Genomic DNA, 14,008 nt, shown 5'->3' on the forward strand with positions numbered 1-14,008 from the left:
TACCAGAACAATATTTTGTTCAGGTATAAGAAAGCGTGTGTGTCTGCAGCATTTAGAATCCCTACTAAGGGCCCTTACAACCAATTTTCATCAAACTACAGCCTTTGTTACACAGGACTCCAGTTTTGTAGCAAGGATATTTCCAAAGCCTGAGTCACCTTAGTCTCACCACATAAGAGTATTTAACAACTGGATTTATATATTTAACTCTCATTAATATCTGTGAGGAAGCAGAGAGGGTCCTTGAATAATTGATTAAAAATACCAAGGACTCACAAAACACATGGCCCTTGTTGTTCCAGGCAACACATGGCCAACAGCCTCTTCAAGATATTGGAGGAAATGTCCACTACAGAAGCAACTTGACTTACACTCAAGGATAGCAAACACACAGAGCTGCATTTCAAATATGCATGAACCCCAAATGCCTCACCCACACAAGGCAGGCCGTTTGATTAACTCCCCCAAAACCTAAACAAAACCCCCGTACCCTAGCCTAGATTACTTGCTAAGAACTGCTGTGAGCAGTAGCTCACAGAAAGCACAGTTCACACTTGAAGGCATCATCTCAATTTTTCAAAGCAAGTGGGGAAATTAATGGTCTTGAGATGATTTTTCCTCTGTTAAATACAGGCTATTCACAACTAGGAGTTAACCTGTTGGTGAATTTTTTCTCTACTTTTCAGGCAAAATACCTATACAGATTGAGACTAAGGTCATAAATGCCAAGAGAAACGTGGGCCTGGAGTTTCTGGGTTTTATTTATAATCCAAAAAAATATCTTAAATCTACTTCCATGATGTGCAAGGCTTTAAGTATTTCTATTTACTTGTGGAGAAGAGTTAGCATTACAAGCAAGGAGGAAACCCTCTTCCACCTTCTATGCAGACATCTGTGAACAGCTTCTTGCATTTTTCTAAAAGCCACTTCTAAGAGTTAACAATGTATAATCATTACATAAGATCTAGTAAAACTTTCAAATATTATTTATTATGTGTTTTTTATTTAAAACATTTTAAACCAGAAGTATTATTACTTATGAGAATTCAAGACTATTTTTTTAAAGGGAGAAGGTAAAAATACAGCTCTCAATGCTTTTATATAGAACCCCTTCAAAATAAGGAAGGTCACACAGAATTAATTCAGAAGTAGAAAGATGCAAGCCTGTAACTCTGTAACTTGTATCTCTAGCAATAAGTACTTTGAATAATCACAGAAGAAAACAGGCTGTCATATCTTAGTAATTAATTTAAGCAATAAACAGTTCTGCAGCCCACTCCCCCCATTACTGTTGTCAAATGCTGACATTACCTTTATGAATTTGCTTTTCTATTGCTACTTCTCTCTGACTGCAGTATTAGTCACGCAGCAGTTCTCAAATACCTGCTGCAAAACTCCACCTGGGAGTTGAGGAACATCCATCTGACAGCAGGATCAATCCAAATCTATGTGATGAACCCTGGCTATCTAAGTGACACTTATTCAAAAATTTGAACTGACTGAGTAGTGACTGTATAGGCTTCTAATCGGCAGAACAACAATTAACCTAAACCCGCAGTTTTCTCAAACCACACTTGAACTTTAGCATCAGTTACTAAAGAATGGTACTTGCAGATGAACTGCTGCAAATCCAGACAACAGGATCGGACTAATTCCACTGCTGGCTAATTTTTGGGGGTTTTTTCAGGCATACAACTCTCCCTCAGATAAAGGCAAAATTTCCCCTTATCTCAGAACAACTTACCACTGCATTCTTCCTACACCCAGTCAAGATCACCTGTAATTACCAGAACAAATCTGGTTTGCCTCCAGCACCTGTAGGTTCACATCTAGACAAACAGTAACAGATGAACACCAACACAGCCTGGACATCAAAGCAGAGAAAGAGAGTTTCAAATACAAACACACAGAGAGCAGCTGACATCAAAGCTATAAACATGGGTTTTACCTCTTCTTGTGCAAAGAACTCTGTGAGGATCCTGTGATTTCTCCCCCTCTGCCTTGGAAAGCTGCATCTATTAACAGAATATTACATCTTCTTCAAACATTTTATCACTTTTCCCGCTAAAACCATACACTTAGGCAATCACAGTCCTTTTGCCTGTTACTTCCAAACAGCAAATAAAATGGGAAGAGGCTTACTGCAGGATGCACAATCCTCCAGTCTAACAGCTTCCTCCCATCCTTTCCTTTAATAGATACTGTGGCAAACTGAGCTGGACGCTACATCCTGCATACTCTCCTTTGGGACTTGCTGTTAAACCAGATAAACACAGTTACATAGGAAAAATTAACAACTTTTAACACCCTGAAGAGCAATTATGAACCAAACTGTCCTAAATTACACCACAGTGTTCAAACGAGGAGCAGCAGCTCCACATTTGACAACAACCATATGACAACAGCATCGTGTGAGCCCAGAAACCCAACACACTCTGAAAGCAGAGGACAACAGCTTAGAAAGTTGCTCAGCTCATAAAAGGTAAGTATGATAAACAGCTGTAAAGTTGATCAAGTTCTCTTCTTGAGCAATGCTTTCTTTGGTTAGGGCCACTTGCCCCTGCTTGGCCTTTCTGTGAATGGGAATCCACAGCATTCACTCCACTAAGCTTGAACCAAGACCATTTGCCTTTCACACCTTTTCAAATGCTGCAAAGTCTTAGAGGCCATCTTCAAACTAGAAAACACTAGAAAACAAACAAATAGGCATTATTCAATTCTACTGCATCAATATCTCTGCCTTATGCTACACTGTTTCTTAGAACGGTTGTAGAAAAGTATTTTTTTTTAAAGATATTAGTGCAATAGTGACCTGGCAATATCCCAACTGTTATCTTAAAAAAGAAAGCATTTCCTTTAACACAGCAACACTGTGTTAAAGAAAACAAGGGGAGCCTTTCCATCTTCCAAAGCCTTTTTAAGACCAGCAGTCTCTCCTACTGGTGACACTTCTATCCTTCCCACACTTCCAATTCCATAGGTCTAACTTCAACATAACCAAACTTAGACAAAATGCACAATCAAGATCCTTAAACTGCAACCTGTAATGCATTACCTGCTCTCCAGGAAGTCATTTCATGCTCCCCTATTTGCTTTAAAAGACAACTACTGCCAATTCAGCTATCCATATATAGCAGAAGACCTTAAGTTAACCTTTGATTTTTAAACTACATAAAATAGATAACCACAAGAATATTTTATAAGTGACAACTTAAAATGAATTGTCTATTATAATTTTCCAAAAGAGGTCCCAAAAATTAAAGGCTAGCAGCTCTTTACTGAACCTTGAGACTAATACGTCAAGACAAACTTTCAGAACAATTCAAAGCTAAAGTCTTGTCACTCTCTTCCTCAAACTTTTTCAATCCTTCCCAGGAAAAACATCTATGTACTGTGCAACATAAAAATTAAAGGTCTCATTGCAGTCCCCCTGTGAGAATTTTTATCCATACATTTTCTCTTCAGAAGAGAAAAACTACAGAAAACCAGGTCGCAGTTGCAGAGAAGAAACAACATGTGCACCTGCCTTTGAAAAAGACTGGTTTTCTAAACAACTCTAGTATTAAAGTAAAGCTCAAAAGTACCCTAAAGAAACTAGACAGCAATAACTAAGAAAGAGAATCCATGACCATTTGGGTAAAAATACAATCTATTACCAGCACAGACATTTACAAACCAACATTTTTTAAAAACTGCTATAACCTGCTTGTAGTTCTTCAATGGGATGCATAAAATATTACCATGAGCTATCTCATTCTGTCTGCTGGCCCACAGACTCACACACAGCAAAAAGTCCTTGAGCTCAAGTAAGGTGAGCAACTCACAGTACAAACTAAGAGAGCAGAAAGTTCCGCCATTTGGGAGAAACCTTTTAAAGATAAGAATATTAATAAAGACTATCATACAAAATGCTGAATGGAACATACACAACTTAAAAAATGTTATTCCCCAGTGTTGACATGCCATTTATTCCCTTGATGACTCTTCTGGCATCTACACAATCACTTTGATCTGACCCATCTATGGGCTACTGCTGAAAGGATAAATTACTCCCCCTTTCCCTGTACCACACTCCTGTCGAAGCAACTAAATAAAACAAGTGAATTGATTACTATGGACCATTTAACAGGAGATTGGGGGAGAAGGATGAGAAACCAAGCCATCTTTACACGTTTTCCAACACCCTGCTCAATGCAAGTTGAAGGCACTCAAGTCTGAGCATCCCTTCCAACCAACTCTCATATTAGCATGAAGCAAGCAGGAAACCAAGGTATAAGAAAGCCACACTGAGAAAAACTGCATACCCAAGGCTGCTACAACCATACTACTGGTAAATTCCAAGCCTGATGCCTGTTTCCAACCAAACCCGAATGAGCAGCTTGATCCTCGTAGATAAAGAAGCTCCTACAAGTTTTGTGAAACAAGGCCATGTAACAAAAAGGAACTTTGTCCTCTACCATTCAGTCCAATGAACAATCCTTTGAGCTTCCAACTTGTTAGGTGTCTAGGAATAGGCAAAAGAGAAGGCAATCAAAGACAAACGCCCTCATTTAGGGCTTGCATCTTTTTCACTATCCAGGTCAACCAAACACCAGAGAGATACTCTTCTTTTAATGTTTCTTGGTATCACAGTACACAGCAGAAAGGAGAAGGGGAAAATTAAAAAAAAAAAAAGAGACTGAAATCAGAAAGATACATACTGAAACTTACTATAAAAATAATGGGATGAATTCAGGCATAAAAAGGAATTAGACAAGAGATACACTAAGTTAGGATTGTTAAGTATTATTCAACAATCCTCAATGTTTGGCACTGAGGGGGTTTTAGACTCATACCTTCATCAAATATTTGCCAGGATATTATGAAAACATTTGTGTCTAACAAACAGCAAGGTACTTTTTCCTGTAGTTTGTTATAAGTGTCACCATTTTAAAATGAACTGCAATTCATTAGCATTTTTTCCCCCTTAGAAGACTGTCAGATACATGGTACTGGGGTCTGGCCTTAAGTGGACAGTAAACCAGGCCCTGAGCCTATGTGACATTAGATATTATTTTAAAAAAATATAATCAAGTTTCTGGCACAAAAAAAACCCAAAATACAAACCAAAACAAGCGATGACACAAAAATCTAGAATTTTAGAGAACAAATCCCCACCTCTTTCCTGCTATCTTCTCCACAACCAAAACAAGTTTTGCTTCACTAGGATCCAGATAGTTTAAACATGATGTTTATTACAACATGAATATACTCTGTAGAAGAATGTGAATTTTTTCTATTAAAGGTATGTGGGAAGACACAAAGATACCCAGATTAAATATACAGGCAATAAATCTTTCAGAAGACTCTTCTAATGTGAACCAAACAAGACACTTGTAATACTCTTTTATGTTTTATATTAGAAACATAGACAATCATTTAACATTAGAAACACTTATGTAAATATTTGCATAAAGCATTAATACTGACCCAACCCAGAATCCTGCCATACCTGTAGCACCTTCAGAATGATTAACCCAGATGGCTAACTGGCACTAATAATACACAGAGCAGTGCAGGATTTTTGGCACTTTATTTGTTGCTCCTGCTACCCATCAAAATTACGCTTCTTAAACATCAAAGGCCTTTCATTAACTTCTTCCTGCACTCCCTGTTATTTACAGTCCTAAAAGGTTAGACACCTTTCTCTCTCAAGTTCCAGTCTGACTCGTGGTGCAAGCCTAACTCTGCAAGAATAAGCAGAAGTTACCTACTGCCTGCATGCCTTGGGCTCTTCTCTGGGAAAAGTTTGCAACCCTGTCAATACTAAAAAGTGGGTAGTAACAGTACAAAAAAATTAAGTGCTGTAAATGTGCAAAATTACTTTCATGCAGCAAAAGATTCCATCTCATGCTGGATAGGAAAGAAAAATAATCAAAAGTTAGAAATGTGTCTTCTTAATTGGGAGAGACTTCTGCTAAATGATGTCTTTATTTCCAGAAATATTATGATCTGACAAAGAAGAAAATTCAGCCACTCATTGCTTATCCTCAAATAAAAAGATTTGATCAACTTATGTTCTCATGTTCTAATGAAAAGGAAAAATATTTTTAATAGAAACAGTACTTCTACAGTGTTTCAGAGTCTGACAAATACTTGCAAGTATCTTTGGTTCAAAGAGAATTCAGTGCTAAATCAGCCTAACTTGCTAAATCAAGTTCATTTTTCTAAAGGCAGCATGGCCATTCTGGATAGTTTGGATCAAAAAAGGGCATCTTCAGCAGATGATGAATAAATTTCAGGGGCTATTTACTTTAATCACACCTGTGTTTTAATAATGCAACATCTTAACCCATATTGAAATATTGTTACTGAAATATTATTATTTCAATGCCACAAAATGGGAAGCCACAGGCAAGAGATTTAATGTTTGCTAAAAAAACTTTTAAGTGACCAAAAAATGCATTTATGTCTTCAACAGCTGAACAGTTCTATTACCCTTAGGTCATGCTTATTCTACCTCTTCATTTGAGCTTTTCCCTTGCACTCACCCAGTACATACCACAGCAACAAGCAACAGAGGAACCTGACTGAAAAGTCAGAATTCCAGAAGCATAACACCGAGCAATGATCAATATCAACCACAATGTTTTAGTTGTTTAAGATACAAATATTCCAGAAGCCAAGAACAATGGTAATAAAGAACACAGTTTATTTTCTAATTGTCTCAAAGCAAGGAATTGCTCATTATAATCAAGTGATAGTTGACTGGACAAATCCAGTAAGTACAATATATAAAAATTGGTGCATTCCAGTCCATGAAGTTAACATTGGGCAAAGCTAAAACTAAAATGCTGCTAAATCAGCAGCAGATCCAGACTACTTTAAATCGATTATACTTTTCACTTATAATATCTTTAGTTTGGTTTTCCTTCCAAGTGCTTAGCTAAACAAAAAAACTGATAAAGTTATCTCCCCTTTTATTCAGTGCTAACAACATGAATGTCATCATGCATATGGCATTTTAAAATCTCAGTCTGTACTTTTAAGATATTTTTTAGTCCGACTTAGCATTTACAGTACCTTTGTTCTACATCAGGTATTAAAGATTGCCCATGCTGCACCAGATGCAAAAGCAGAATGCTGATGCAGCACAAAAGGAAAGCCAGTCTTATCTCGGAAAGAGATATCTCTATAACAAGAAACACATAGCTTGCACCTCCTCAGTAGCACATTATATGACTGACTGATATAAAAATGCATCAGACTAGTTTTTCTTGAACCTTCCAGAGCACTCCCATTCACAGATGTTTTGCATATACTAGTGAATTTCAATCAAGAAAGTTTAGGCCTGGCTGCTCCCACCTAAAAATCAAGAGAACTGCAATCAAAGTAAATAGCTTGCTGTAATAAACCAGAAGAAGTAGATTGTTTAACGAGTTTCCTGCTGAGAAAGAATAAATCTGCTTAAAGTACAGGGTAGCAGGCTATTTGCCCAACTCAATGTAGAAATCTGGGCGCCCCACTATCAGGCATTTAAGAATTTAAAAGTCAATGAACATTCAGCCTTATTAGACAGACCCGTTGCTAAACTATAGGAAAAAAAAGTCTTTTTTAGTCCCTTGCTCTTCTGAAAGATAAAATCTTGGTTGTATTTGTGAAGTCTCGTACATTAAAACATTCGCAGTATTAAAAACATTTAGATGGCCAATGTTACATGAAAGGTACTTAATTTTAAAATGCCTTGCCGCACTGTTGTTTCCCATTAAAACTCCTTCTATGGTTTGAAATTATCTGTCTGCTCCCCGAGTTTTGTACCAACCTAACAGGCGAACAACAAAGAGTCTATTAGGAGAAGAGGCAGTAGGCAGAAACTGATGCTCAGAAAGTTCCACCTGAACACGGGGAACAACTTCTTTATTGTGCTAGTGGCTGTACACTAGAAGAGGCGCCCCAGACTGTCGAGGCTCCCTCACCGCAGATATCCCAGAACCATCTGGAGGCAATCCCGTTCAACATGTCGTAGGCCGACCCTGCATGAGCAGCGAGGCTGGATCAGATGACGCATATGGTCCCTTTCAATCTAACTCGTTCTGCGATTTTGTGATTTCCAAGTAGCGCTTCCAGTAAGCGCAGCGTCTACAGAGCCCCAACACAGCAGGAGGGACGCACCGCTCTCTGAGACAGAGCTCACGGCAAAGGGCTCAGCTCTGAAACACGGGAGTGGAGCACGATCCCTCGGCACCTCCCCGGCCGCTTCCTCCTCCTCCTCCTCGCACAGCAGCTTCCCTGCGCACAGCGCCGGAGGAAGGGCCTTTGTGAGCGGGGCCCGGCCCGGCCCCTCGCAAGGAGCGCGAACGCCGCGTCCCGCCACGGCCGCCCCCCCCCCCGTCCCCGGCCCGCACTCACCCGGGCGCGATCACCTGGCCGGGCCGCGCGCACAGCTCGCGCACCACGCCGGGCCGCTCCGCGCGCAGCCTGCGCTCGGGGCCGCCGCGCTGCGGGCGGGCGGAGGCGCCGCTGGCGGCGGGCGGCAGCGGGGCGGCGGCGGGGCCGGCGGGGCGCGGGGCGGGCGGCGGCAGCGGGGCGCAGAGCGCCAGCACCGACCCGATCTGCACCGCCGCCCCCACCGACACCTTCCACTCCAGCAGACGCAGCGGCCGGGGGCCGGGAGCGCGGATCTCCGCCACCGACGCCGGGCCGTCCGCGCCGGGCCCGCCACCCCGCTCCGGCCGCTCCTCCATCGCCCCGGCCGGCGGCGGAGGGTGAGTCGGGGGTGCCCGGCAGTGGGGCCGGACCTGGCGCTACCGCCGCCGGGGGGGGGGGGGGGGGGGGGTGTCGGTTCGCCCCGACAGTCACCGGTGGCGCCGACGGCGGCGGGGTCACGGCGGCTCCGCGCAGGCGCCGCGCCACGCGTCCGGCCGTGCTTAAAGGTACAGGCGCGGGCGGCCCGGCCCGCGGGGCGGCGCGGGGAGGAACTACGGCTCCCGGCAGCCCCCGCGCCCCGCCCGCCGGCCCCGAGCGGCGTCACAGAACCGGAATTGGGAATATCCCGAGTTCGGACCCGCGGGCGTCTTGGGGTCCGACTCGTGGCCGCGCACGGAACACCCCCAGAATCACATCATGTGCCTGAGAGCGTTTTCCGAGCCGTTCTTGAATTCTGTGGGGCTTGGTGCTGTGACCACTTTCCTGGGGAGCCTGTTCCAGTGCTCAGCCATCTTTTGGGTGAAGAGCCTTTTATTTTCCTATTATCCGACTGTTTTGGTTTAGCCCCAGCCAGCAGCCACGCCCTACGCAGCCACTTTCTCACAGCCCTTCCAACAGAACTGGGGAGAGACTTGGAAGGGCAAAAGCTGGAAAACTCATGGTTGAAAGGATGACAGTTTAACAGGAAAACCAAAAGCCATGTGCTCAAACAAAGCAAAACAAGGAATTGATTCACTGCTTCCCATGGGCAGGCAGGTGTTCAGCCATCCCCAGGAGAGCAGGGCCCCATCACATGTCACAAGTTAGGAATGCAAACACCCATCACTCCAAATGTGCCCCCTTCCTCATTACTCCCTCCACTATATTTACTGACCATGATGTCCTGGCGTCTGGAATATCCCTCTGGTCAGCTGGGGTCACTTCACCTTTCCTGGCTGTGTCTGCTCCCAAGCACCCTCACATTCATTGCCAGCATGGCAGTATGGAAAGCAGAAAAGGCCTTGGCTCTGTGCAAGTCCTGCTCAGCAATAACAGAAGCATTTCTAAATTATCAACCCTGTGCTCAGCACAAATCTAAAACACAGTTGCATTCCAGCCACTGTGAATGAAGTTAACTCTACCCTAGCAAAATCCAGAGCACCAATCTAAACCTCCCCTGACACAGCTTCAGGCCATTCCCTTGGTCGTGTCACTGGTCACTACAGAGAGGAGATCAATGCCTGCCCTTCCTTTTTGTGTTGTGAGGAAGCTATGGACTGAGTCCCCCCTCAGTCTCCTCTAGGCTGAACAGACCAAGTGACCTCAGCTGCTCCTCATACAGCTTCCCCTCAAGACCCTTCATCATCCTTGTGGACCTCCTTTGGACACTATAAGAGGTTTATATATTTTTTATATTGTGTTGCCCAAAACTGCACACAGCACCCGAGATGAGGCTGCACCTTTGCAGAACACATTTGGACAGTCACACCACTCAGCTCTGTGCTGCTGCTGCCTCATGCCTGGACCCTGAGGAGCCTCTGGAAGCTCTGCAGCACTCTCCAGCTCTCCCCTGGGTGGGAGGGCAGGTGGAAGAGGAGGGCGCCCTTGCCTGGCAGAGCAGCCAGCTCCCTGTGGCGCTGGCCCCACACTGCAGTACACTGGCAGGGCAGGGAGGAGGAGTAGGGATGTCTGGCAGAGAGGAGCTTGGATGTGGGTGTATCCACGGAGGATCTTGGATGTGGACATGGCCCGGCAGAGGCACAGCCAAACAAGGCTAGCGGGGCTGACTGGAGCTGATGTCCCTAAGGGCATGTGTTCTCCACCAAAAGGTGCCGTGGACATGCTTCCCACCCATGGCAGGGTACTTTTATCTTTTCAGCCACATGCCAAGGATGGAGGCCTTGTGCCATGTGCCAAACCTAGTGCAGCCTGCTATGGGGCAATGAGATACTCCATAGCTCCATGCTCCAGTTGAACATTCCATGGGAATTCCATGGGAATGCTCAACTACCTCAACATCTCTAGTGCTTATGTAGCCAGTGCACCAAATCTTTTTACCTCATTAGTGTTTCCTGAACTAAGGAAACTTGAACTTGACCTAAGAGCTCAGCAGCAGATGCCAGGGTCTTCCACAAAGAGTCTTTTCCAGAGAGTGACTGGCTTGCTAGTGGACGGGATTTTGGTAGGGATGTTGAGGAATACATGTAGTGCCCATAGCTCAGTATGCAGGTGCAGTGTGAGCTGCAGGTGGAGCACTGGAGGGGCAGGAACCTGAACCTGAGTCCAAGGTGAGAGGCCATGACCTGCCAACCCTTTGCATAACAAAGGGCCTGGGGACCTGTGGTGCACCCAGGGGACCTGGGCAACCCAGAGACACAGGAGGAGATGGTGACTCCAGACTTTCCCATACTTTAACTTAGAGGGTATAAAACCCCAGGGTTTCCTTTGTCACTCCTTAGAGGCACCCTCCTCAAGCTGTTATTTTTGATATTGCACCATGATTAAATTATTTTAAGGATCAGGATGTCTGAGATTCTGCTAAAGGAAACCTGGGGTTGAGCTAAGGAAACCTGGTCTGACTGGGAGTATGGAGGATGCAGCTGCCAAAGGGGCCTTGGTCCCAGATTAGGTGATGTCAGAGTGGCTCCTGGATGGTCAGACAGGGAAGTTTCCTTACCAGGGAGAAGACTGCCAGCATACAGTCTACAGGCAGTCTCCAAACAGTAGGTACTCCTGAGTTTTTCCCTTTCAACATTGGTTAAGAGAGACCTTAAAACCAGTGTGGACTGGTTGGGAACTGGACCTGCAAGACATTGCGATGAACATCATTATGAGCTTGGGTTGTGAGACAGCCACCATCACCAGCAAACAGAAACTGGGAAATTTTGGAGTGAAAGTTGCTGTGCCTCTATTATGAGCTCCTTGTACACAGATGCAATGGCATATTGTATTGTGTATTATTCTTAATGTTCCTTTCATGCTGTCCTGCACATGTGGTAAAGCTGCTTCATAAAAAGTGAGTACTTTTTGCATAGTATTCCATCTCTCTACTACTTGTGTTGCTTTATTTGCTCTTTCATAATCTGAAATAAATAAAATTTGAAAATCTGAAATGAAAATAAAAATAATCAGCACTGAAGCAATATGCCGTTGTACTCTTGCACATGAAAACTGAACTTTGAACCCCCAGTGAGCTCTGATGAGGCCACCTTCAAACTCTACCAGGAAGTGCCAACTTGCAGGATTTCTCTTCAACTCTCACCTCAGTGTTTTTATCTCACACCCAGCCTTCTTTCTTTTGTAGAGTGGATTGATACTGTTTTGCTCAGGGACAGCAGGCTGATGACTGCCTCGAGAGTGCAGAAGAAAAAAAGATAGCCTCAAGGATCAGGAGAATTCATCAGGAATTCCACTATTAAAACTTTTTAGACTTCCAAATCTAGCAAAATCTGGTTCCATCAAGACTGGTTGTCATAATAGTCAAGGAAAGGATGAAATAATAGCTGGAGTGGGAAGGGACCTTTAGCAATCATCTAGTCCTAGCTCCCCATCTCAAAGCAGAGGCAACTAGCAGGTTTCTCTGGGTCACATCCAATTCGGTTTTGACTGTCTCCAAAGATGGAGACTCTAGAGCCTCTCTGAGCAACCTGTGCCAGTGTACGACCAACCTTACAATGAAAAAAGCATTTTCTTGTGTTTAAGTGGAATTTTGTATGCTTCAGTTCATGTCAATTGCCTCTTGTCCTTTTACAGGGGCACCACTGACAAAAGTCTCTTCTTTATCATCCTTCCCCCATCTCTATCAAATGTTTATACACATTGGTAAGATCCCTCTGGAGCCTTCTGTTCTCCAGGCTGAACCATCCCAGGTCTCTCAGCCTCTTCTCACGTGACAGATGCTCCAAGCATTTTAATAGCATTGTGCCCTTTTGCTCCTGTTATTCCAGTCTCTTGCACTGGGCCCAGCACACCCAATGTGGGGTCACCAATGCTGATGTAGGGGAAGGATCACCTCCCTTGCAGCGTGGAATGCTCTTGTCTTCTTTGCTGCAAAGTTTACCTTTGCTTGTTCATGGGGAGCTTGGTGCCCATCAGGGTCCTCAGGGCCTTCACTGCAGAGCTGCTTCCCAGACACTTGGTCTCCAGCCTGTCCAGGTGCCTGGAGTTGTTCCTTTCCACAGGCAGGACATGGGATTTCCTTTTCTTGAATTTCATGAGGTTCCTCTCTGCCCATTTCTCCAGGGTGTCACAGTCCCTCTGGATGGCAGCAGAGCCATTTAGCCTGTCACTCACTCCTCCCAGATTGGTATGACCTGCAGACTTGCTGAATGTGCACTCTGCACCATGGTCAAGGTCATTAATGATGATGTTAAACAGTATTGTTCCTGATATTGTCCCCTGGGCAAAGCATCTGTGAGTGGGAAACTAGTGACAGGACACTCCTAGCACAGCATGAAGCACCAGGGACAAGCTTCATATTCACATTCATAGGCATCTTTGGTTTTTGGGTTGTTTTTTTTTTTTTTTTTTTTTTTCCCCCATTTCTGCCCTAGAAAATAACCTCTTAAAGAAAACCAGGAAAGACTGTCAATTTTTTCCTGATTCCCTAAGTGTAATCTTGCCTTGTTTTGAAGGTTAGCTCAGGTAAATAAACTTTGTTGGTACTGAATTATTACTTGCATTATTGTATGTGGAGAAGATAGTCTTGGCAGCAGAGCAGAACCATGACACAAAAATGGTCTGGCTTTGTTTGCCCTGCAGGTATCTCAAACTGATAGTTGCTCAGTTTTCCTTTTGCCTGCTAATTCCCCTCACTCAAAGACACACATTTAAGGTCACGCATCTTTAACACCTGTCGTTTTCTTGAAAGCTGGCCTATCACACAGCTTTTATATGTTCCAATGTCATATCTATCTTACCAGGCCTCCTTGGAGGGGTAAGGATACACAATATTTGATCCCTCACTGGTGGGTTTGATGGAGTGACTGAATTCTGACACTTCCAGTCAGAGATGAAGTGAGAAGAGCTCACCTCCCTAGCAATTCTGATACATTAACTCTTATCTCTGGAACAAACTAAAGGTATGCTGCAGCTTCTGCAGTACTGCTGACCTCAGGAAGCCTCTGCAGCCCCTCCTTCCACAGTAACTATTTTGGGATTTTCTCTGCATTGGTAGTTGTGCAGATGAACAGCTCAGATGGGAGAATAACAACAGAAATCTACTTAATAATTGTTATTGTTTTTGTTATATTGATTGCCCTGAGACAGAAGTTTACAAAATATTTGCACCAATCAATCTTAGGTAGGTGCAAGGGAAAATCCCTGAGACGGTGTGTGATGAGAG

At 43.9% G+C, this 14,008-nt stretch overlaps 1 protein-coding gene across 1 annotated transcript in view; it reads right to left on the minus strand.

Moving 5' to 3' along the window:
- CTDP1 (CTD phosphatase subunit 1) overlaps positions 1 to 8,451 on the minus strand; it is a 96,728-nt gene extending 88,277 nt beyond the window's left edge. Inside the window, exon 1 of the mRNA XM_058803658.1 lies at positions 8,389 to 8,451. The gene's annotated coding sequence lies outside the window, so the exon portion shown is untranslated. The remainder of the gene's footprint in view (positions 1 to 8,388) is intronic.
- Between the last annotated feature and the right edge of the window lie 5,557 nt (positions 8,452 to 14,008).

This window comes from Ammospiza caudacuta, chromosome 1 (assembly GCF_027887145.1).
Source record: "Ammospiza caudacuta isolate bAmmCau1 chromosome 1, bAmmCau1.pri, whole genome shotgun sequence".
NCBI classification, from domain to species: domain Eukaryota; kingdom Metazoa; phylum Chordata; class Aves; order Passeriformes; family Passerellidae; genus Ammospiza; species Ammospiza caudacuta.